The sequence below is a fragment of the Vicugna pacos genome, chromosome 1 (assembly GCF_048564905.1).
Source record: "Vicugna pacos chromosome 1, VicPac4, whole genome shotgun sequence".
In the NCBI taxonomy this organism is placed as follows: Eukaryota; Metazoa; Chordata; class Mammalia; order Artiodactyla; family Camelidae; genus Vicugna; species Vicugna pacos.
Genome location: NC_132987.1, coordinates 30,346,384 through 30,372,752, shown reverse-complemented (window position 1 = coordinate 30,372,752; position 26,369 = coordinate 30,346,384). Strand labels below are relative to the sequence as shown.

At 35.4% G+C, this 26,369-nt stretch overlaps 1 long non-coding RNA gene across 1 annotated transcript in view; it reads left to right on the top strand.

Moving 5' to 3' along the window:
- The window catches only part of LOC140695975 (uncharacterized), a 32,637-nt gene extending 17,032 nt beyond the window's left edge, over nt 1-15,605 (top strand). Inside the window, exon 2 of the long non-coding RNA XR_012071854.1 lies at nt 14,897-15,605. This is a non-coding gene — a long non-coding RNA (uncharacterized lncRNA). The remainder of the gene's footprint in view (nt 1-14,896) is intronic.
- Nucleotides 15,606-26,369: the final 10,764 nt, after the last annotated feature.

Genomic DNA, 26,369 nt, shown 5'->3' with positions numbered 1-26,369 from the left:
ATCAGACTGATATGGAAGCAGCAGCCAAAACCAAGAGAGGTTTTGCTCAATTCAATATAGGATGAATGAAAGGAATCCACTAGGGGACCTAAAAGAAATTGAGCCTAGCCCTAAGACTCCATGTGCTCTTGAAACCAACTGTCATAGTTCTCTTTTAGGACAGAGCCCACACTCAGGAGAAACTGCTAGGAGCAGAATCAAAATCAAGCAGGGCATGTGAAACAGAGATGAAGGAAATGGGAGGTCCAGATAAAAGTGATGAAGGAGAAGAGAGCCAGGAGGTCTCAGAAAGTTAAGTTGCCATCTTTTTGCACATTACCAAAAATCAAGAGAGGAGAGAGCACTGTAGAAGGAGAAACACTGCCTGAGCCAACCCTCCTTCAAAAATTGAGGGAGAACAAATTTCACACAAAAAGGAGCAAAGATTAAGTAGTGAGATCAAATCCCACACAAAGTTATATACCAGAAAATAAAATAAGGAGCAGGCTAATGTCCTTATAAGATTTTTTTTAATGCTAGGAAGATGCTCACAGAATAGACCAAAAGAGTAAGCTTCTACGTTAGACAGAGCTAAAAGATGTTAAAAAAAATGATATATGAACAATGAAAGAATAATATAAATCAACATTAGAAAAACTTAGAAATTAAATGACAGAGCTCAGGAGAAAGAAAGATTTAAAAGGAAATGAAGATTAAACCAAACAAAACACATATGTGAGTAAATACCAGAGATGGTGAGAAAATCTCTTCAAGAAAAATGCATGGTGAAAAGAAGGGAAAATTTTTAAATCAAATAGAAATAATGAAGAAGAAACAAAAGGATTTGGAAAAAAAAGATAAATGTTTAAGATAGGTTAAAAAAATCCAGTGTATGAATAAAAGAAATCCTTGCAGGAAAAAAAAAAAAGAAAGTAAGAGTACAGAACAAATACTAAAACTACATATGTCATAAAACCTTTCATTTGAGTTCAGGTTTTTTGAGCATGAGCCACCACCTGTTCTCCTTGCTTGATCCTGCAATAAACCTTTCTCTGCTCAAAAAAAAAAATTTGTTTTGAATCTGTATATTGAAAGATCAGTCCATGTACTTCAGATTATCAACTTGGAAAAACCAATGCGAAATCATATGTTATTAAAACTGTTGGATTTAAGTAAAAACAAAAAAATCCTTTAACCAGCTAGGCAAATATAAAAATACAAATGACTTATAGATATTACATTGTTAAGACTTATTAAATATTAAATTGTTAACAGTCACACTTTCCTTCATAATAAAATAGAAGGCATTTAAGAAAAGAAAATGAGCCAAGGATTTTAGATACAAACTATTATCAAGATGTAAAAGTACAGGAAATATTGTTCTCATGAGAATTACCTAAGGAATTTACTAAAGAATGAGCATCAGACAACCAAAATTACTAAAGAGAATTAAATACGTGAAATAAATATGTGGTCGCTTTTAGAACAATGATTAAGTAAGAGTTAGAAAAGAGAGAGTACAGTATGTTATGGTGATAAGCTAAGAAAAGGTAGATATAGTATAACTATAAAAGATGGTGGAGAGTGAGGAGAGCATATGTAAAAATATTTTAACATAACCCCATGTATATTATTTGTATTTCTAGTTCTCAAAGGCACAGGATTTGGGATAGTGGTCACTTTTAGGGTACTGCATACACAGAAGGACTTCTGGGAAAGCTAGCAAAGTTCTGTTTCTTGACCTGCTGGTGATTACATGAGTGTTCACCTTTAATACATTAAGGTATCCATCTGTTTGTAAAGATTTTCTGTGTTCGTGTTTTACTTTTAAATAAAATGGTTTTGTAAAAATTCCAGTATTACATGTAACTGAGCTAGGAGAAAAGAACATATTTTGTTATTTTGAGTATTTAACTTTTGTAATGAAGCCACCATGGTGGGTAGAAAAATGGCATTTTCTGTTCACTAAGGAGCCCAGAAACAGTAGCCATGAGCATTCCTAGGATCCAGGTTGTGGTCTTCAAATGCTATTCTCTAGTAAAGAAAAAGAGTTTTCTGGAGAAATGGCTGATTCAGGCCTGAGACAGGAAATGTACATGATGAACCTAGAAAGCGTGTCCAAGCATATAGTGAAAAAGCTACAAAAAAATTTCTAGGGTCCTGTCAAAAGAAGCAACTTGAAAATCACTGGGCATTAATATCTTTTAACATCATCAGAGAATACCCCTACAGTATCATAAAGCCAGCTCATTCTTTGTAGTCTCACCATTAATCTGAGGACAGTTATATTTTTTAACAGGAAATCCTAATCATTTGAATAAGAAGTATGAATCTTGTTTTCTTATGTGAAAATTTTCCTAGAGAAACAACATTAACTTAACTTTATTTTGTAATCCCTTTAAAAATATAAATGGGAAAGTAAAGGAATGATGGGTAGCATTATATAAATATAATGCCCATGACACTTGACATTAAAAAAAATTAAATTTTAGTTGGAGAATAGGGGCAGTAGGAGTAACCTTCCGCTTATCAACAGAAAATGCACATCAAGATTTTATAAAGTAGATAAATGATAACCAGTCTAAAGCTTTCAAGAAAAATAATGTGTACTTATGGTTATTTACTTTGGTGTTCAAACCTTAGGATCAATTTCAGGTATAGATTCATTTTTAATTATGACCAGTGAGTCTCTTACTAACTTTCATAATGGTTATTTTAACTGCTTTCTACACTAATTTTTTCCTTTATTCCTTCTCTTTAGAACTCTGATTTCATTTTTTTAAAGTGCAAAATCAATCTCTATTTCCTAAATATGACAATTACACTTAGATCTTTTTTAAAGGAGAGCTATTTTGAGCTGTTGCATTTACCTTTGAAAATCATTACCTTGTTTTGGACAGAGAAACTTCAAACTAGCCAGCATATCTAAAAAGTAATTATCCTTTCAAAGCCATTTTTATCCTATGCCCTAGATAATGTCTCCGTGATCAATTCAATTTTGCTGTTTCTGGCATTATTTGTTTCTAAGAGTTGGGAAATTTATACCATCCCTCCTAGAAATAGCTTGGCAAATTCCAAAAATACAAAGGTGCTTTAAAGTTTAAGTTTTTAATTATAAGCTTTTCTAGTCCTGGGTGCTAATTTTGCCAGCATGATCATTTTTGTCACATCTTTGGGTTTGTGATAATAGAATATCATCCCATGCAGAACTCAGTAAATAGTGGTCAATTCAGAATAGGCAACACATTTACCAACTTCATAATTATTAGCATTAAGATTAAAGCTAATAATTTTATTCAACCATGAAAACTTTAGATAAATCTGGAACTTAGAAACATGCAAATAGTTTATAAGTAGATAATATATTTCACTTTGTTTTAATACAGGGAATCCTATAGACACAGATGATGGAGAGGAGTCAATTCTGTATACATTAGACCATATCCAATGGAAAAAATAACTCAGAAGTTCTAGTTACCCAATGCAAGTGTGCACAATGATCAGAGAGACAGAGGCCAACAGACAACATTCAGTTCACTTAAAGAGAGGATTTAGTACAATGGCACCCATAACAGTGGCAGAAGGAGAGCATTTTCAGATGCTAACCCCTCCGCCCCAGTGCTGCTATTTCGAGCCCTTCACAAGTGAATGACCAACGAGATAAAGCTAAAAATCCATCCTGTACTCTGCTCACAGAGCCCCATACCTTGGCATAGGACTGCCTACCTCAGTATGTCTTCTGATAGACAAGCCATTGGCAGCACCCTCAGAGGAGTGTCTTTTCCTATGGCCACAAAGGGAATGCACCTATAACCTAGAACTAGTAAATGAAAATATATAGGAGTGAGCTCCTATTGCTTTTTATTTTTTTAATCCCATAGTGATTCCTACGGACTCTGCATGGCTGATGGCAGTTTTAGAAATAGCTCTATTTCTCGTACAACATCCTTTCAATAGGAATCAGTGTTGGTTGTGAGAGGTGTCTTCCAAGTTCAGTGTTGCCTGAAGCCCCTTCCATTTTGGTTGTCTCTGTTGCCTTTTTCTGTCATGAAAAGTATAGTGTACACCAGAAGGATGAAATTCAGTCTGTCCTGCATTGTGTCCACACTGTCTAGCACAGTTCCTGGCATGGATTCAGTAAACATTTCTGAGTGAATGTATATATGAATGGATATATGGGTGGGTAGATGCACAAATGAATGAATGAATATGTTCAGCTGAACCAGAGGTTTTGTGCTAAGCTGCTTTATTCTCATAATAGATGGGTTAAATTTAGGCAGCACAAAATCAGCCCAAAGATGCTTTAAAAACCTAGTGACTCTATCAACATACTAGATACAATACTGTTAAACAGATAACTTGATTTTCTCTCCAAGGATTTCATAGTTAGTTGGTCATTTTGGCATTGAATAGACAAAACTGTAAAAATTAATAAACAGAAACCTAAATTAGAATAGAATTAGGAAGCCAGGAGGGGGAGCTCTCACACTCTATGACAATAGCAAAGCCCATTTCCTTGTTCTTGCAGGGCAAGAGCTCAGCCAATGAGGTAGTCACAACTCAGCCAATAGACAGCCACAATACTTCAAACTCTCGATTCCTCCAGTGGACTTTTTGTTTACTACAGCCCTCTCAACCTCCCTTTCCCCTTTTTAAAAGAGTTTTCCTCTTCTTGTTGTGTGGGGACTTGCAAGTGGCTCATCATTGTTGCAGACCCTGAACTGCAATTCTTTGTTGATCCTAAATAAACTCTTTTTTTTTTTTTCTGGAGAAGTAACTGGCAGTCTGTTTGTTTTAGGTCAACACAACTTATAGAAATTATAACACTGAGAATAATATAATGGCAGAGAGAAAAAGGAAGACACAAATAACTTCCAAATTTAGGAGAATTTGGGGAATATTTTATTTAAATAGTCTCAAATTTGCTTGAAACTGAGATCACTGGTTCAGGGAAGATAGACACTGAAGGAAAAAAAGAAAAGAAAAATTAAGTGTGGGCTGACTTAATGAGCTATGGCAAAATTAAATGAGATTTATGTGTCATGTTATTTGACAGCATGAACAGATTTCTCCAGGGAGTCATAAACAATGACCATAGTTAGGCTTGTATTCAAACATATCCTACAAATGGCGGTAAAACAAGACTCTTGGCCAAGGTAACAGCATGAGAAAATCCAGGGTTTACAGTCAGAACTTTTTTAAATGCCAGCTCTATCAGGTGCTACCTATATTACATTCATCTTGCTAATTTCCCTTCTCAAGCTTTAGTTTATTTATCAAGCTTCAGTATATTTCATAGGATTATATGTGAAAGACACACAAAAGGTGCCTAATAGAGCAGAGCACATAGCCAACACAAAGTGTATGTCAGTTCTCAGCCGTTGTCTTGCTCCTTGGCACAACTGCTACTCCATGACAGCACGAGTCTGTTGAATACTGAGGGGAAAGCCAGCTTTGTCTCTTCAAGGGGAATCAGAAGCAGAGGAGATGATGAGAGTATATATGGTGTGTTAGGCATGGAACCTAGGGAGGAGAAACCAAGGAAACTAAGCAAAAAGGAGCTGATTTCAACGTCAAAAATTTAGGGTTGTAAGCTTATAAACCTCCCTAAAATAATCACTTGCTTCTCACTCCCTTAAATGATAATTTCTGTTAGTATGTTTCAGAACATTTTTTTCACTCTCTTTCTAGTCTATCTACTCCCTCTTCAGTTTATTTACTATGGGGTCCTAACTCTACAAATTCATTTACCACCTGGAAGCCTCCTCTCCATTGACCTTAACCACTGACCATAAAGCCCTTCATGTTCTCACTTCCCGCTTTGTCCAGCTGGGTCCTGGGAATTCATCTCCAGTATTACTCTCCTGTATAGATCATTCATTCCCTTGCTTCTCTCTCCCTTCACCTTACTCTTCTGGAAAATTCTAACTCTGGTTAACTCAGCTCTTTACTAATTCTGCAGCTGAATACAGAGCAGGAGAAAGACATATCATTATGGTCTCTCTTTATATTTAAAAATACAAGTGGGCACTTGGCACTGCTCTGCAATCTGGCTGCATTCTCCGAGTAAATTAACTTTCTTCTTCTCTTAGGAAACTAATTCACACCTTCTTTCCTATACTCAAATTCCCGTTATCTCCTCCCTCCTTTCTCACTCTCTCCTGATGACCTTGACCCCTGTATTACTCAGAAAATTAGGAGCAAAAGTCTTCTAACAAAAAATCTTCTCCAATTTCCAATACCACATCTGCTAAACTCCTGCTTCTTTACCCATATACTCTGCTTTCCCTCTGGTTACAATATGTATTCTTAACCTACTTCTGTGTGTTGTGAGAACTTTTAGCCATCTGGTGAAGCCCAGAGCTCTTTTTCAGAATAGTATTATTAAACACATAAAATAAAATGTCTAGAAATATAAAAAAATTAAAATTCAACTATAAAAATGTTTAAAAACTTATAGTAATATATGTACTTTTTTGTTAATGCACTGTATAAGATGATCTAGCAGGTGGTCTAATAACTGCATATTCAAGGAGAGAAAATTATATTTTAAGATATTTCCAACAGTTATGATGTGACTTGAAAATATCTGTATTAGTAGCCAATTCTGATTTACTGATTACATTCATTATTGAAGGAAATATTAAATTTCAATCGAGATTAGTAAAAATAAGAATGTAGTTTCTTGCCCATTCAAGTTCACAAACCTTCTGAATTCTATCTATGGGCTTCTTGGAGTCAATGGATACCAGATTTAAAATCCTAGATAAAGTCAATTCATCCACTTTTATAAAAATTGACCATATGCTGAACCAATAGCAAATTTCAAGGGGTTAAAACCAGACATCAGTGAAGTTAAACTAGAAATCAATAATAAAAACATATTTCTTGTTATTTGGAAATTAAGAAATATAAAGTACCCAATATGTCAAATAACAAATTAAAAATTAGAAAAGTATTTTTATCTGAATTATAATAAAATTATCACAAAGGATTAAATATCAACATTTTTATGGTACAGTTAAAGAAGTGTTAAAGGAATTATAGCCTTTAAAATTAAATGCATAAATTTGAAAAGAAGTGTTGAACATTAATGAGTTAAGTATCCATCTTAAGAAGTAAGAAAAAGAAAAAGGAACCCAAAGAAAATTTAAAAAAAGATAAGAACAGAAATTAATGAAATAAATTAATATACATTAGTGGGCATCGACAAAGTCACAGATTGATTCTTTGAAAAGAATCTTTGTAAAATTCTTGGAAGAATGACCAAGAAATACAAGAGGCAACACATATAACCCAAGGAATATCACTACAGATTCTATAGATACTGAAAATATGTACGAGCATGTTATAAGCAACAGTATGTTGATAAAATGTTGAAAATTGAAGTAATGTGGATAAAATTCTAATAAAGAACACTTAATAATATGAACAAAGAAGAAATAAAAATACAAATAGTCCTTTATTTAAAAAAAAAAATAGATCCGTAACTGCAAGTTTTTCTGAAAGAAAACTCCAGGGCAAGATGGCTTCCCTGGTGAAATTTTCCAAGCATTCAAAAAAGAGCTGTCCCCAGTTTTACAAAATCCCTCAGAAAGTAGGGGGAGACTGAACATTGCTCAGTTTGTTTTGTGAAGCAGTCATAATCTTAATATCAAAACCTGATAAGGAAACTGCTGGGAAGGAAAATAAAGTGCAATCCCACCCATAAACATGAGCAGAAAAATCCTAAGCAAGTTGTTCATTAGCAAATCATATTCAACAAATGAAAAATGAATAAAATATAGTGATCAATATGATTTATTCCAGGAAAGCAAGGTTGTTTTAACACTTTAAAATCAATTAGCATAATTCACCAAATTAACAAAAAGAAAAAGAAAAAGCATGGGATCTCAGAAGATGCAGGAAAAAAGGTGTGATAAAATTTGATATCCACTTATAATAATTAAAAATACTCAGCAAACTAGGAGCTTATTTAATGTGATTTTTTAAACGAAAATAATCTATAAGATATTAAATAAATTTAGCTTCATTAATGAGTATATTTGGAAAAGCCGTTTTTTCAGAATACCAGCAGCAACAATTTGGAAAATGACCTTTATAAAATAGTATTATTCAACATAACATCAACAAATATCAAGTAGGCATCTTTGCTCCAATTTGCTGGAAAGCCTAAGGCGCCCAGGAGAAATGAGGAGGAGGATGTAGAAGTGGAGTGCCGATGGTGTTTAAGGCAAAGATGTGAGAGCTATTTAATGAGAAAATGGTACAGGCTGACTAACCTAACACGAGGAAGCAGGTGCCACAAAGATGGTAGCAGCTGTGGCAGTGTTTCTTCTGACATTTTATGTTGTATTTCAGATACTTGAAATAAAAATGAATGCAAGTTTAGGAAATCAGTTTGCAAGACTAGGACAAAACTGCGTGTTCTACAAGATCTCCCAGATCAAAAGATTAGGCTAAGAAGAATTTCTTAAAGTCAGGTTTATTTAGCTGCAACATAGATACGATAAAATCAACTCCTTCTGTATTTGAGTTTCGACACACATTCAGTCATGTAACCACTACCACAATTGAGATAGAGAATATTGGTGTCACCCCCAGAAGTTCCTTTGTGCCTATTTGTAGTCAATCCCGTCCCCTCCTCTCTGGCCTTTGGCAAAGATTTATATATTGTATGTTCTTAGAGTTTTGTCTTTTACAGAATGTCACATGCCTCTTTGCTTCCAGAAATAGATTTTAAAAGAATGTAGTATTTCTAAAACACTTCCAAGTTTACCCATAATTGTAGCATTTTATGATAGGCATTTCTAACAACTTCATATTCGAACCACAATTCTAACTAAAAACCCCATGCACAGTATAGTCACATGGATTAAAGCAGACAAAATATACACAAATGAAAACATATAAAAATAATTTTAAGAATACTCATACAGTCTCTTCTATGTGCCAGATACCTATCTAAATACCTTAACATATATTAAACCATTTCATCCCCAATTACCACAAATAATTTTACAGGTAATAACTCATTTAATTCAACAAAACTATAAGGAAATTATTATGATCCCAATTTCATAGATGAGGAAATTGGGGCTTAGACAAAGTAATTTGCCCATGGCAGAAAGCTAATAAGTGTCAGAACCAGGACTCAAATGCAGGCAGGTTTGTCTTGTATTCATTCTTTTAAGAAAAACAGAAGAAAACAGACTATAATATTCAACCATGATAGTTTGGATCATAACAACCAGGAGATTGAGGTTGACCTAGTCAAACACCTGTGTATGTACAATAATGAATTAGATTCCTGCATACGGAAAAGAACTTGCTTCTCAGCTTGTCAAATTCCCTCACTTTATCACTGAGGAAAATGAGGCCCAGGGAAAAACACAAAACTGGCCAGTATTACTAAGTTAATTTATGGCTGATTTGGCAGTAAAATACAGGTAATTTCTCTGACAGTATTTCAAAATATTCTTAATCACCTTGAAGCAGAGCCTTGATGCAAGTTATCTGTTGTGTCCAGAGCCCTTTTATGAAAATCTTCAAGCTCATGAATTCTCACAGACCCCTTCTGAATAAAAATAGACAAAATGCTTCATACATGGGTGATTATGCTTTATCCATGTGACCTTGCTAGAGCAGAATCTTTGCATGGCCAAAGTGGTGTATGAGGTGTCCATTACAAGAGCTGTGCCCTATAGAGCTACCCTCTACTGAAAAATGACTGGAGTACCCAATCAAACCATTAATTCCCCCAGAACTTTTAAGTGGGAGACACAGACATGGTTGGCAGGTACAAATGCAGAGGGTCACAGAGAGAAAAAAACAAAAAACAGAAGTCATGAAGCACTAGATTTAGTGCTTGGCAAAGGGACTTGAGATAAAAATGAGAACTGGTATCAGAATAAGAGCCAACAGGAATATGGAAGCAAAATCGAAGGGACCAAGTCACTAGCCCTGGATCACCCTGAGGTCAGCACTGACTTTTAAACCACTAGATTAGGGTGCTGAAAGTACTGACTGGCCTGGTAGCATCAGACTCATTTGGGAACTGGTTAGAAGTGCAAATTCTCAGGCCCCACACAGACTTACTAGATCCAAAATGGGGTGAAGCCCAGCAAACTGTGTTTTTAATAAGCATCCCAGATGACTCTGATGCTCCATGAAGTTCAAGAACCATGGAACTAGGTCAGTGACTGTGCCCTGAATGGTGGTCAGAATGACATTTCAATTCCTTACTTCTCCTAAATCCTTTAAAATAAAAGCCCTCATCCTGGAGTAACCCTGCAGTTGCTGCTCCTTGCAGCAATCTGATTAACACAGCTTCAAGTGCTGGAGAACTCTATATCATAAATTTTAATGAATTGTTTGAACTTTAATTATTCAAATTATGCTACTTTTGCATATTAATTTCTTCTTTCATTCACTCATTAATTCAATACATATTTATTAACTGCTTACCATGTGCCACACAGTACATAGCAATGAACATGCAAAAGTCCTTGCCTTCATAGAATTTAGATTAAGGCGAGAGGAAAGAGACAATAAACAATTAAATAAAGTAGGCTTGTATCAGATGGTGGTAAGTGCTATGAGAAAAAAAAAAAAAGGCAAGGAAAGCCGTGGAGTAGAGAGGGCTTTGTCATTTTAAATAGGGTAGACCGGAAGGCATCTCTAATGCCATTTGAGCAAGCACCTGAAGGCTGTTTGGAAGCAAGCCTTGTGGATCCCTGGGGGAAGGGAGATCTTAGAGGAGTATAAGAGCGTCAAGGAGACCCAGAGTGGCTGGAGCTGAAGGAGTGATGGGAAGAGCGCTAGGCATAAAGCCAGAGAAACTAGCCAGATGCTGGATGGTTTTAGGACTTTACAAGTGATTGTGAAGACTTGAGAGTTTATTCATAAGTTTTGTAAGGCATGGATAATTTATTTCTCCAATCACAGGAACTTTGGGATTCTTTATTTGATAGGAATAAATTGCCTTATAACCGACATGTGAAGTACAGTTGTGCCATTTGATAATGCAGCTTTGCGATCGTAATTCCAAGCTGGCCTCGGAGAGGGGAATACCAAGAGAGCAGTCTAAAAGATCCCAACCACTTTAACAGAGAGAGTCAAAAAATAAACCCCTCTGGTTCTCTGGAGATAGACAAATTCTGTGCAGCACTTTGAGGAAAGTGACTTTATCTGGGGGGTGAAAATGACTCCACAAAGAAAGCAATTCTCTTCAGGATAGAATTTGTCATAGGGTTGAGAGGATGCATGAATTGCTTCTGAAACCTCTTGTTACTAAGTACATGGAAAGTTATAGTTACTTGACAATACTCATCTTGACACAGGTCTAAGAGCCGAATCCATTAGAACAGATGTGCCTGGAGCCAGAAGTGATTATAGAGAAGTCATTTCTTCATTGTACACCATGGCAAGCACTTCAGGTGGGGGGTGGTCTGCAGGTCTGCAGTGAGTGCAGCAGACAACAGTCCCTGCCATGTGGAGCTCACATTACTGGAGAGGGATGCAGAAAACACCTAAACAATAAACAGGCTGATTTCAGATAGTTTTGAGTGGTTTGGAGAAAGTAGCAGGACAAGGAGAGACTGATAGAGTCTGTGGATTTCTGCTTGAGATTAATTGCTTAGGAAAGCCTTCTCTGAGGAGGTGACATTTAAGTTCAAAACTAAATGATGAGAAGAAGCCAGCCTTGCAAAGATCCGGGGGCCAAGAACAATGTATATGGTTTATGATCCACAATAACCTTTAACATTTATATTGTGATCTACAGTTTTCACTTCTGTTTGATATACATGGCTTTCTTTTGTATCCTCACAATAGATACAGTGGGAAATATACAGTTGATATTACTTGACCTATTTTGCAGATGAGTAACTAGGTTTCCAAGAGGTCTAAAAGCCTGCCAAAGGCAAGATTAGTAGATGGGCGTTAGCAGGCATTCCTTCCTGACCCAGTTTGTGCTATTGTGATTCCAAAGAAAATGAATATTCTCAAGTTGAGAAACACCAATGAAATGTCACAGAGGACAAAAAAAAATTGTATTTAGGTTTCAGCTATTTGTAAATGATAAAGTATAATTCACCTGTAATTTTTTGCCATAGATTTTAATTGCTCCTTTTTTCATTTAAGAGGTTTAGTTTGTGTCATCTAGGTTTGAGTGATAGTGGTCTCTTCTGCTAAGTCTTGATTTGCATTTCCTTCTAATTTTAATAATAATAGACATGTAAAGATGTAGCCTGCACAGATTTCTGCTACATTTTGAGTTTATACATTCCTCTTGTGCACAGATTTACAGAATAAATCTATGTACAATTTCCAAATCTAGGGTTACTAGGGCAAGGATATACTTTATTATCAAATGACATCATTAAAAAAGCTTTAAAATATAAATGCAAACAATTATACTCGATTATTAATATTAGTATGAAGATTTGTACAAAGGGAAGTTTTTCTTCAATTCCTAGAGTCCCGTACCACAGGGAAGACTGCAGTTTTCCAAGAATCCTTTTGTTACCTAAAATTCTTTCAACATTAAGTATACAAATAATATGAAAATTTTTTTACCTCTTCTGGAAGTATTCAGTTCTCTGTCATTTTACAATGATAAATTTCAGAGAACATATTTAAGAAATATTCTTGTCATCTTTTCATGAGATGAAAAATTCCTTCTTTGTCTCATGGAACTCAAAAGACTGCAATAATAAGTTTAGCTACTATGCACCACAATTGTATGAGAAAAATTTCTAAAATTTACTGAAACATAATATTTTGAAATTATAGGATAAAATGTTATCCTACTTAACATTAAAACTCATTTTGCCACAGTGATCTATATGGGTACCTAATAAACCAGGATGTTTCTTCTAGGCTTTTTGAAAGTCACAGAACAAGGCAAGAAAATAAAGAGATAACAAGCATTAATGGTGATTAAAGTCAACAGTAGATGCAAATTGTCATAAGCATAGTCTTTTAATAAACAACAGTTATCTACTAACGGTTGCAATGTGCCAGGTACCAGGCTAAGCCCTTTACTTAGACTATCTTATTTAATCCTAGCAACAACCCTATAATATAGGGACTACCAGAATTATCATGTCCATTTTACACATGAAGCAACTGACTTGCAGAAGATTAAGCAACCTGCCCAAGATCACGTATTAATTGAACAATAGAGGCAGAATACTACCCAGGGGTGTCTGACTCTGAAGCTATCCTCTATAGTAATCATATAGAATAGAATTATGATTCTATAAAATAATATGTGTTTATATGCTAGTACAGCATTGTTTAACTAGCATCCCACAAAATACTGGTGCAAGGTAAATGACAGCTCATGTCAAAAAGATTCCATGGTCAGATGATCTTCAGAAGTCCTGCATACCATATCCTTTTTTTTGGTGTAAGTTTCAATTTTTACCCTCTTTTCTATTTCAAAAGACAAATATAGATTCATAATCTAAAGTAATGGGAAATTGTATGCATGTGTTTCTGATGTCACTAGCATTGGATTTTTTTTCTTTTTTTAATTGACGTATAGTTGATTTACAATATTGTGTTAGTTTATGGTGTATAGCAGAGTGATCAGTTATACATATGTATATTCTTTTTCACATCCTTTTCCATTATGGTTTATTATAAGATATTAAATATAGTTCCGTGTGCTATACAGTAGGACCTTGTTGTTTATTTTATATATAATAGTTAGTATATGCTAATCCTAAACTTTTAATTTATCCCTCCCACACCCTCTTTCTCCCCCGGTAGCCATAAGTTTGTTTTCTATGTTTGTGAGTCTCTTTCTGTTTTGAAATATGTTCATTTATATCATATTTTAGATTCCACATATAAGTAATACATTTGTCTTTCTCTTTTTGATTTACTTCACTTAGTAAATCTAGATTCATCCATTATGCTGCAAATGGCATTATTTCATTTTTATGGCCGAATAATATTCCATTGTATAAATATACCACATTTTTATCCATTCATCTGTCAATGGTCATTTAGGTTGCTTCCATGTCTTGGCTGTTGTAAGTAGTGCTGCTGTGAACATTGGGGGTGCATGTATCTTTTCAAGTTAGTTTTCTATGAATAGATTGCTGAATCATATGGCAACTCTATTTCTGGTTTTTTAAGGAATCTCCATACTGTTTTCCATAGTGGCTGCACCAACTTATACTCCCACCAACAATGTAGGAGGGTTCCTTTTTCTCCATACCCTCCCCAGCATTTAATATCAAACCCTCTTCTTGCAGATTGACAATGCGCATGATTTTATAAAGGATTAGAGAATTCCTGCAGCAAAGAAATCTGTTTCACCAGCTTTTTCCAAAGTGTGTGTGTGTGTGTGTGATAACATTTCATGAAATCCTAGTGGAACACAATCTGGAAAACACAACACTTAGATTTCTTTTTTTTTTTACCAATGTCTAAGTATATTCAGATGGACTCAGGATAAGTCCATGTGAGCATGATCCAAAGCTTGCCATTAAAAAAAAACTGTAGAAAACTTCCAGCTGTTTTTCGCCCACAGCTGTTGTCCCTACATCACCCACTTCCCACTTACCAGCATGCCAGGCATGTGAATATGTAATAATTCTACAGTATGTCTTCAAAATTGGGAAACGTAGGACAAACTTATTGTTAAACAATGTTAGTTTAATTTTCAAATAATATGCTTAATGTATTTTCAGGTGGCATACTTCTGAAATTAAAGAGCCTAATGGTTAATCTAGAAAAATATAATAAATATACTATTTCTTGGTATTTCCAGGCTTTTGGATACCCTCTATTTACTACTATTTCATATCCGCTTACTCTAACCTATGAATTGCTGCTGATAAAGAAAACAAGGAAAAATAAATAGCTTTACAAAGTAAACCTTCCTCCGTTTGCATTACAGAGTTTCCTGTTGCAAGAAGTGGTCCAGAAAAGGTGATCCCCCTGTAAGCAGTGCTCTATAGGAAGGAATGCAGAGTTAGGTTGTGGAAGATAACTTTTCACATCCTACTAGTGCAGAGATTCTTTCTCCTATGTTGGTTTGTATAAACCCTGCCTTTCTCTTCCCACTTTCACCCAAACCTTTATCATCCCACGTCGAACTGCAGAGCAGGTCTGTGTGCGTCATTCCCTTCCTCCCCAGTGCATCTACTCAGCATCTGCCAGGAAGATCTTCCTAGAATACCACATTGATTGTGAGCTGTCAGGCTCTGTGTTGCCAACTCAGCATCTCCCAAAGTGGCCTCAGCAGAGTATGAGCTCCTCTTTCTAAGAGAGGGAAAGATTTCAAGCAAGAAAATTTAAACTGTCCTGGATTAAACAAAGTTAAACTGGTTTCTTCACTGTAGAATCCTGTGAACTGTGAATCTGTAAAAGGAGGGCATGTTGTACAGAGTTTCTGGAACCCATTTGACCATAAAGACCTGTTATCATCTCCTAAGTCCCAGAATTTCTTAGAAGTCATTTGGAGAAATACTGGCCCAGAATAAGAAAAGAAGATTATTGTGCCTGGTTTTGAGGTCCTTATTGTTTGGCTGCATCCTGCTCTGTACAACCTTATTTCCCAAAACTCTCTTAAATAAATCCTGCATTCAACCTGTCTCCTCACTCTACACCAGATATGCTATACTTATTACTGCTTTATTCATTCACTAAATATTTTATTGAATATCTGTTATATACTGCGAATCATGAAATGCAGTCCCTGCCTTCCAGTGAGAGAGAAGGACAAACAGGCAAGATCCATCCTTAATGACGAGTGCTCTGACAGAGGGAGTCCTGGCTCCAATGGCAAGCACAGGCAAACATCTAGCCCAGCCTAGAGAAAGCTTCCCCAGAAGAGGTATATTCGGAAATGAATAAAGATGAGTGAGTGAGCAAGGGGAGCAGAGATAACTGGAAACGTTGTTGCAGGCAAAGGGTACGCTCAAAGAACTGAGAAGGACTATGTAGAACTGGGTCCCAGTAAGTTGGTCACATGGCAGTAATGTACCCTAAGAAGGCAAGTGCAGAGCAACTATCTTAGACAGACTGAAGGCATATCTTGCTGGTCCTAGCATTCATTCCTAAAGAATTTGGATTTTATGTTAGAGTATATACCCGAGATCATCAAACTTTTTCTCTGAAGAGTAAGATAGTAAAACATTTTATGCTCTGTGGGTCCTATGTTCTCTGTTACAACCACTTAATTTTGCCATTGTATAACACAAACATCCATGTACAATTGGTAAACAAATGGGTGTGCTTGTGTTCCAATAAAACTGTATTTAAAAACAGGTGGTGGGCTAGATTTGATACATGGGCTGTAGTTTGCCTCACCAGTATAGATTCTTGCTTCTCAGAGTTTTAGCTGAGGTCCAACAGTAGCAGCTGAAATTTTGTTATAAATGCAGAATCTCAGACTTCACTGCAGACGTACTGAATCTAAATCATTTAATTTAATTGTATGTGCACATTCAAGTTTGAGAAGCACAACTGGAAAACATTGAAAGGTTTTAAGCATGAGAATGACATAACGGGCTTTGTTCCAGCTACAACGTGGCTCTTTCTGGATATCCTCCATCCAATATTTTCCATACCTGCAAACCCTCAACATTGTTCAAGCCTCAACGTGAATCTACGTCACCAATCTGAAGTGATCACTTCCTTTTCTGATATCTTAGAGCACAAAACATGTCTTATGACTTAATTGTTTCTGTCACTTTTCATAGGTCATAATCTGCTCAAGAATAATAATTATATGCCTACATCTTTTGTATTTCCCACAAAATCTTAACAGTGAAATATATGGAGTAAGAAGTCAAATGTATTCCAAAAGAATCTGCCGGTTTACAAATTGTTGCTGGTAATTTAGATTGGGGCTACAGAATTGTTAACTATGGCACTAATACTGCCTTAGGGGGCATAGTTTCATATCCTGCAGAAGCCAGCTTCCATTGGGCTGGAAAATTCTCTAAAAAGCGTACCTCTAAGCCATGAGTACTTTTGGATGCAAGAGGGCTGAGTCACAGGAATTGCATGGCTCAAAAAAAAAAAAAAAAAACTCATCTAAAGTTTTGAGGGGAAAAACAACTGTAGGCAAGGGCATCATCTTTGGATAGTTCCTCAGCTCTTGAGAGTATGATCTTCAGAAATATCCATCAAAATTTCATCTCACCATATCAAGAATCTGACATAATTCCAAACCAAGGATCCAAAGTGTCTCTGGGTTCACTTGGGACAGTCATGGAATTTGTTATAATCTTTTTACCATCAGTTGAAGGTATCCAGCATTCCAGGGTCATCTCATTTTCTCACAGTGGTGGGAAGCTAAGTTGACCCTGAAAGCCTCATTCACACAACCTTGGGTCTCTGCATAAAAATAAACGTGAGTTCCTGTTCTCCAGGAGAATCTAGACTGGAATGCTCAAGATTTGGGGCACTTACTGACTCCCTGTCTCTGGACAGGCAAGGGTCAGGTATAATTAAGGGACTAGGGATGGAGTAGAACAGTGCTGGTCCACGGACTGTAGAACACAGAACTGAGGAGGAAAAACTGAAAGAGGGACAGTCTAAGGGCAAAACCAAAATCAGAAGGACTGCCTAGTACAAATGCCCTGGCTAGGTAGAGAAGACACTGTAACCATAAAGCAGAGCACGTATATGACTAATGGAAAGGGGAAGGCAGAGCCTGGAGTGATTCCCAGAGGTATGGGAAGGTAACTACAGGACTGTGTGGGTTGCCAGACACCTTTGCTGTGGGAGAGGAAGAAGTTGTTGTAAGTACTATGCACATTGGAACAATAGGATTTGGGTCTAAGTTGAATGTGTTTCATCTAGTTTTATGGGTCAGAGGATGGAAGAGAAAACATGTCTGTGTTCCCATAGTTTCCTCTACATAATAGACATCACAATCGTCTTTAAACTTTTTCATGAATGGTTTTGGGGAAATTTAGATTCGTTAACTTTTAAAAGGGAACAGCTTTAAATTCCCCTCCCTGGCCAACTAAGTCCTTGCCCGTGCTCATCTGGAATGAGGACTGGCACCAAAACACAGAGAAATCCCATCAGAACTGAAGCCTGGCAGCCACAGTTCAATTTAATGCCTAAATATTATCAGGTTTTCTTCAAAGAAATGCCATTAGGGAGGCATTAAAAAGTCATGGGTTAGCATTTCAGAAACTGTCCACGGAAATGGGACCATAAATTATAGTAATGGAATAAAAGTTAACTTGATTGAATATTTACAATGTACTAGGCCTCAGCACTCTATGCAGATAATCTCATTTTTTCCTCACAAAATTCTTTTATGATAAGTGCCAGTGTATCCCCCATTTTATAGATGAGGAAGCTGAGGCACCAAGAGGCAGATTCTCACCGGGCCCGTCTGACCCTCTGCTTTCAGCCACCACACAGGATGGCACCCCACCATGCTGTGTGCTCAGCAACCCACAGAATCCTGGCTTCTGAAGTCATCACTTGTCTGATGTAAAAGAACATTATGATCAGGGCAAAACATTGTTACAGACATTCCTGTTTTATGAATGGTTTTACTAAAATAAAATATTTCTAATTAAATTAATGTACTTTTCAAATATCAAATTTCTCACAAATTCAGCCTTAGTGCTAGCAGAAACGTACATTGTTTTGTTTTATTTTTATAAAGCACATAAGCCTAAATGTTTCTCCAAATGTACCATTTCCGTCAATCATCTTTAGATATCTTCCTTTAAAAAGGAAACTAAAACATCCCAATAACATTGAATTTAATTAGCTCACAGTGATTTACAGAACATTTCAACATTTCACCCTACATAGTTTCTATGTGAATGTTTCAGACTGGAAAATGACAAAACCTCGATGAAAAACAAAGATGAATGTACTGAAAATAACAGCAATTAGTTGATTTATACATAGTAAATAATAATAAAATAATAAAGCTCATTATCTTATTCCTTATAAATTGTCTTTAATTTTATAATCCATCTTTTACAAACAGTTTTGTTATTCCCATAAACTGTGAATGTAAGAGAAATATAGATTATTTAGTAAGAATTTTGTCTGTAAGTATGTGTACAAAGTACCTGGAATATTTTAACGAGCTTTCAAGATCAATAAACTAAATTACTGATCACTAGCTATATAATAATCACACTATTTGTCCTTTTTATACATTATCAAAGAAGCTGTGAAATGCATATTATCTCCGTTTTACAGATGAGAAAGCTAGGTGACCTCTCCAATTACACAGCTAGTAAATGAAATATCAAATTACTGCTTGATTCTTCATATCCCAAATATTTCTACATTCTCACTGACATCAAGAAATAATCTTCATATCAAATACATCTATAAGAACCTGGAGTAAAATGAGAATATGGTTCAGAATAAATGATAAAGATTATAATGATTGTTAATGTTATTTAAAAGCTTACCATGTGCCAGGCATTATGTTAAGCACTTCATATCATTTCACTTAACCTTAAGAATATCAGATAAAATAAGTAATTTTACTATCTCCATTTTATAGAGGCAAAAAAAGAGTTAAGAAACGTATCTCATTTCAAAGTTACATATCTTAATCTCCTCAGGATTAGACATGAAAATGTGAAGAAAAGTTTGTCAAATTTAACTTTATATAGTGCATTATAAATCCATTAAAATTATATTTATGAAGCCTATATAGTAATGGAAAATGCTTGTGATATGATAGAGTTGAAAGGAAGGTATACATGTTTAAATGAACTACATTATTACAACTATATAAAAAGAGACTTAATGAAAGACTAAAAGAAGAAATCTTGTGGTAGGCAGAATTCTAAAGTGATCTCTGATGACCAGTGCTCTTGGTGAAAACTGAATAGGATAGAATTTCACTCCTATGATTATATTATGTTACATGGCAAAAGAATTTTTGGAAATATAATTAAGGTTCCTAAGCAGTTGAGTTCATCAAAAGGAAGACTATTCTAATTAATTCTAATTAGAGGAGTTTTCAAAAGAGGTTCTGAAGATGGAAGAGATGCTCCTGGTGACCTGGAAGAAAGCAAACATCTGTGTTGTGAACACCTGTGTAAGCCATGCAGCAAGACACTGTGGGCAGCCTCCAGCAGCTGAGAATAGTTCCTGAATGACACTTAGAAAATGAGGACCTTCATCATATAACCACAGTGAACTGAATTCTGACAACAATCTTAAAAAGCTTGGAAGGGGACCTTGAGGCCAAGATGAGAACTGCAGCCCTGGACAAAACCTTGATTGTAGCCTTCTGAGACAGGAACAGAGATGCAGCTAAGCTATGCCAAGACCCCAAACTGTGCTTCAGTTTTCTCATCTGTAAAGTGGGATTTACCTCATAGTGTTGTTTCAAGGATTAATGAGTTGATTCATGTGAATTTCTTGAAACAATGTTTCAGTTATCTATTGTTATATAACAAATTACCCCAAAGTTTAGCAACTTAAAACAACAAACCTTTATCATCTCATGGTTTCTGAGACAGAAATCCCAATACAGTTACCTGTGTCCTCTAGCTTAGGGTCTTTTCAAAGACTGCAATCAAGGTATTGGCCAGGGCTACAGTCAAGGCTTGACTGGGGAAGAAACAGCTGTCAAGTTCATTCATGTAGTTGTTGACAAGATTCAGTTCCTCTCAGATTGCTGAACTGAAGACCTCAGTTCAATGTTGGCGGTTGAACAGAAGTTACCTCTAGTTCCTTATCCGATGGGACTTTCCACACAACAGCTCACAACACAGCAGCTTGCTTCCACCAGAGAAAGCAAGTGAGAGAGTATGAGCAAGATGGAGTGTGAGCAAGTCATAGAAGTCACAGTGTCTTCATAACCTAATCTCAGAAGTGACAGTCAGTCACATTTGCTGTATTCTATTCACTAGAAGTAAGTTACAGAGTCCAACCCACAATCAAAGAGGGGGATTACACAAGGGCATGAATACCAGGAGGCAAGAATCATTAAAAGCCATTTTTGAAGGCTGCCTGGAAGGTGGGTATAGCTCAGTGATACAGCACATGCTTAGTACGCACAAGGTCCAGGGTTCAATTCCCAGTATCTCCATTAAAAAAATACAAAATGAAAAAAAAGAAGGCTGGCTACCCTCACATGCTTGAAACAATAGCCAACAACAAACTTTAGCCATTATTGCTATATTTAACTGCTTTGAAGAATAAGCTAAGCACACACAAAAAATAATAGCAAGGTGGCTTTTGGTAGGCCTAAGAAACAAGTTTAATAAATATTTATTGAATACTATGTGCCAGACACCATGCTGAAAAGTAAGGATACAAAGATAAGTGGAGCATGGATACTTACCCTTTAAGGAGTCAATGGTCTAGTTAGGGAGAAAAATCTCGAAAAAGTCATTTGGTGTGATGGAAGTAGGTGTACGTTTTAGTGGGGCTACAAAGAAAAGAGTGAATGGTCATAAAAATTGAAGTGATGTTTGAGCTAAGTTCTGAACAATATGGAAAAGTGTTCACAAGACTGTGAAAAGAGCATTGCAAGGAGAGAGAAAGCTACGGATAAAGATAAGAACAGACAAAAGAGCTTGACATGTTTGGGGAACTACTGGTTGAGCAGTATGGCTGGAGAGGAGCAATATGTTAAGTCTTCAAAGAAAGTATAGCTTTCTGGATGTGAAATAATTAGGGTTTAGCTTATAATGTGAATATGAATACTTAGAGATAGGACATCTAGGTGTAGACAGGCAAGTTACATACAGGTTTCTAGCTTAAGGGGGGTTTTTGAGTTGGAGAAGTAGTCTTCAGAATTATCAGCAATTGGGTGTTAATTGAAATCCTAGAAATAGGTTAAGTTTCCTGCAGAAAGTGTGTAGAATAATTACAGAATGGGCTTGTATTAGGAACCTTAGAAAAAAACAGTATTTAAAGGGAAAGATAAAGGCACAGGAAAGAGAAAGAATAGTCAGAAGAGTGGAACAATCAGGAAAGCATGATGTCTTTAGGAGCTAAAGGAGCAAAAATGTTCAAGACATAGGGAGTGGTCAACAATGCCAAATGACATGGAAAGAGCAAGGAAGAGAGACCAAGAAAAATGTAGACGGTCAAAAGGAATCCAACTTAGGAAGCAGAAAGGAAAATGTCAATTATCAATCTATACCACAATTCTTAAGTCCATCAGACTTCTATGATCAGTACTATTTTGCTTACTTTCCAGATGTACACACTGGACTGGTAACTAGCCAAATATCACACAGCTAGTGGACGGTGTAGCCAATATTGATCCCAGTTTTCAGACCCCAAAGCTCACTCTTGAACCCTGAACAGAAACTAAAGTTTAGGTAAAATTGGTATTGTGATTTAAATTATGGCCTCCCGAATGACATGTCTACATCCTAACCCTTGGAATCTGTGAATGTGACCTTATTTGGAAAAAGGGTCTTTATGGATGTAATTAAGTAAAGAATCTCAAGATGAGATCATTCAGTATTATCCAGGTGGGTCTTAAATCCAATAAAAGCCATTTTTATAGGAAATGCACAAAGAAGAGATCCTCAAGGAGAAGAGGAGAGGGCTGTGTGAAGACAGGGGCTGAAACTGGAGTGATGCAGCCACGCGATAGGCAATGCCTGGGGCCACCAGCATCTGAAAGAGGCACAGAAGGAGTCTCCCCTAGACCACTTAGGAGCACAGCCCAGTCTGCACTTTGATTTCGTATTTTGAGTGTCCAGAACTGTGAGAATAAATTTCTGTTGTTTTAAACCACCAACTATGTGATAATTTGCTATGGCAGCCTTAGGAAACTACAGTTGACCTTTCAGCAATTCAGGAGGTAGGGGGAACTGACACCTCACTCAGTTGAAAATCCAAGTTTAGCTTTATAGTCTGACCTCTGTACCGCAGCTCTGCATCCCCGGAATCAACCAGCTATGAACTGTGTAGTACTGTAGTGTTTACTGAAAAAAATCTGCAATTCAAACCCATGTTTCTCAAGGGTCAACTGTTATATAGTTGGTGTCTTAGCTTGAGCTGCAATAATAAAATACCATCAACTGTGTGCCTTATCAACAACAGGAACTCATTTTCTCTCAGTCGTGAAGGGTGCAAGTCTAAGATCATGGTGCCAGCCTCATCTGGTTCTGGTGAGAGCCCTCTTCCAGAATCTCTTTTATAAGGACACTGATCTCACTCATGATGGCTCCAATCTCATAACCTTATCATTTTCTAAAGGCTCTCTATCTCCTAATACCATCCCACTTGGTGTAGTATTTTAACATATTTATTTTGGGAAGATACAAATTTTCAATCTATAATAATTGGTAAAGGTGTTTTTTGTTGTTGCTGCTGTTTTGGGTTTTTGGGTTTTTTTTGGGGGGGTAGCCACATTTTAGAAGAAAGAGTCATTCTGAGGAAAAAGGAATTAGATTAAGGCAATGAACCATTTTTAAAGTAAATCTTGATTACTATGCACATTTTTAGAGGATCAAAGGCATTTTATCATTTGAACTTAGTATCATTGGTATAGCTAAACCTCAAAATGAACCATCAAAACAATGGCTTTCAACTAAAGCTTTTGATTAGAATTAATAACAAATGTTTCAGAAAAACAGAGTATTTTCTTTTAAAATTTTAGTACTTTACAGGAGTAATCAACTATGTCTTTTTAAATCATATTTAACCAGATTTTTTTTCAAGAAACGTTTATTCAACAACGTTGAGATATTGTAGCATCATGTAAAACTGACTTTAGTTTTACTATAAGAAAGTGTGTTGGTAATCCAAATTAAGAAGGAGTAAGTGGTGATCTCCAACCAATATTTTTCCAGTTAGTTCAATTTAAGATTTCTAGCATATTAAGGAGAGAAACTCCATTTTTAATTTTCAAGTTTATTATAATTAATAACTTCTTTTTCTATGACAATATGTTTTCATTGTTGGGGCACCAAAGATAATACATATTCTGCTTCAGAGGTCATTTAGAGAATTCACATTACTCTTTTACCAAATTCATAAAGGATAAATAATTTTGATATGTGACTTCATTCCCTTTTACTATTTGACATCATGACAAATCCTGATTTTAAACACCATAACTCAGTCAGCATAATTATGCCCTATTTTATAGCTTGCTACATTGTATTTGAAAAGTACATTATTCATAGTAGTCTGAAAACATTCGTAGGATAAATGTGACTGCATTAATTTAGTTAACAATGCTTCAAGCGAAGTGCAGATAGTATTAAAATGGATGTTTTCTTTGACTGCTAGCAACACACATTATAGCAAATATAAAAGGAATTATTTATTTTGAAGGTTAGTCATGTTATACTAGTATCCAACAAGTAGTGAGATAAATATCAGAAATTAGATATATTTTAATGCAACATAAAGTAAAAAAAATAGGAGATGGGATTTGTGCATGAAAAAGAAGTACATTTTTACCCTCAAGATAATTTTAAGGTAATATGGTGTTAATGGAAAGACTATGAACCTTGTACTCAAACAGATATGATTTTCAGTTTTTGCTCTTCTACTAACTAACTGAATGATAGAGCATATAGTAATTGATCTCTATGAGACTTTTTATTCTTATCTGCATAATGGGAAAGTACTTACTAGCTTCTGGGCCACTATGAAAACTGAATGCAGTAAGTGAGTAGGGCAGCTAATAGTGACTGACAGATGGCAAATAATCATTACATGGTTGATGTTATTACTGCTGCTGTTGTTGAATCTGCCTTTAGAATCTGAAATGTTGATGGGACAATTGCATGATTTGGGAGTCTTCTTAGATATGATATCATTTCTCAACCTCTCTTCTCAGATTCTGCTACCGTTTCTTTGCAAATTTACCTAATTGCTTATAGGTTCTATTACAGAAAATTAATCACAACCTTGAGGTGTCTTGTACAACTGACTGTATCATTATCATGTGGCTTTTTAATGTTTTTAAGCAACCAAACTCACTTAAGAGATATGGATCCATAATAAATGAAGACTGATACACAGTTGACCCTTGGATAATGCAGGGGTAATAATGCTGCCTCCCAACACAGTTGAAAATTAGCAAATAACTTTTGACTCTCCCAAAACTTAACTACTAATACCCTACTGTAGACTGGAAGCGTTACTGATAATATAAATCATCAATTAATACTTATTTTGTATGTTATATGTATTATATACTGTATTCTTACAAGAAAGTGAGCTAGAGAAAGGAAATTTTATTAAGAAAATCATAAGGAAGAGAAAAATTCATTTACAGCACTCTGTTGTATTTATAGATGCCATAAGTTTACATCATCTATTTACAATATATCACCCATCAGTACCCATTTCAATATTGTCTTATAGGATATAAAACATTGTATATGTTATACATACTCCTAACACTAAACATTAAAAATGAAAGGATGATGTGATAAAGAAATTCTTATTTATTTACAGGTATAGCGACTGATTGATAATGAATAAGCAGCAATATGATTGTTTTATGGTAGCCTATATAATTAATATACTTGTTTCACTGTAACCTAGGTATACATAATGGGTGAATTGTTATAAAAATTTTATGGCATACAGTATTATAATCATATTCATAACACAAGATTAGAAACGTTACTTTTTTAAAAACCACTGTGCAATCCCTTTGAAAAAAATGATTAAACTCTTGAACTCAACGTACTAGATATGTTTGTAAACAAACTTATGGCATAAAAAAAAAGAGATTTAACAGACAGCAACTAATCTAAATGCTAGCCTAGTCTTTCTGGATCCTGATTAAACAATCTGCTAAAGAGAAAGAAAAGGAGAGAGAGAGGATTAGGCAATTGGAAAAATATAAATCCAGTCTATATACTTGATGAAATAGGACTTTTTAATATTTTAGGTGTAATCATGGTATTGAGGTTATGTTTAAAAGAGCAATCTTTATGTTTGAGAGATACATACTAAATTATTTACAGATAAAAAGACATGATATTTGGAATTTCTTTCAAAATAATCTTGAAGAAACTGGTGGAGCATAGATCAAACAAGTTTGGCCATAAATTGATCTTTGTTGAAGGTGGATGATGGAGATTCATTATTCTATTTTCTCTATTTGTAATGTAGAAATATTGCCATAAAATTTTTTATATAGTGACCTTGATGACATTCTTTTTGGATGAATTTTTAGAGTTAGATCACAATTCTGAACATATTCAAAAGTATTAAGAGGAAAGAATGTTGCTATGACCCCTGCCTTACAGTTTTGATATGAGGTTACAAATAGTACACAAAAGTGCCTAGTTGTTATCTTGCAAATCAAAGTTGCCCAATAAATAATGGTTATTATTATTATATGTTTGACCATTGTAGCAACCAAAACAAGTGCTACTGAAAAGACAAAGCAGAATCTTCCTGGAAATGTGGTAAACTGAGAT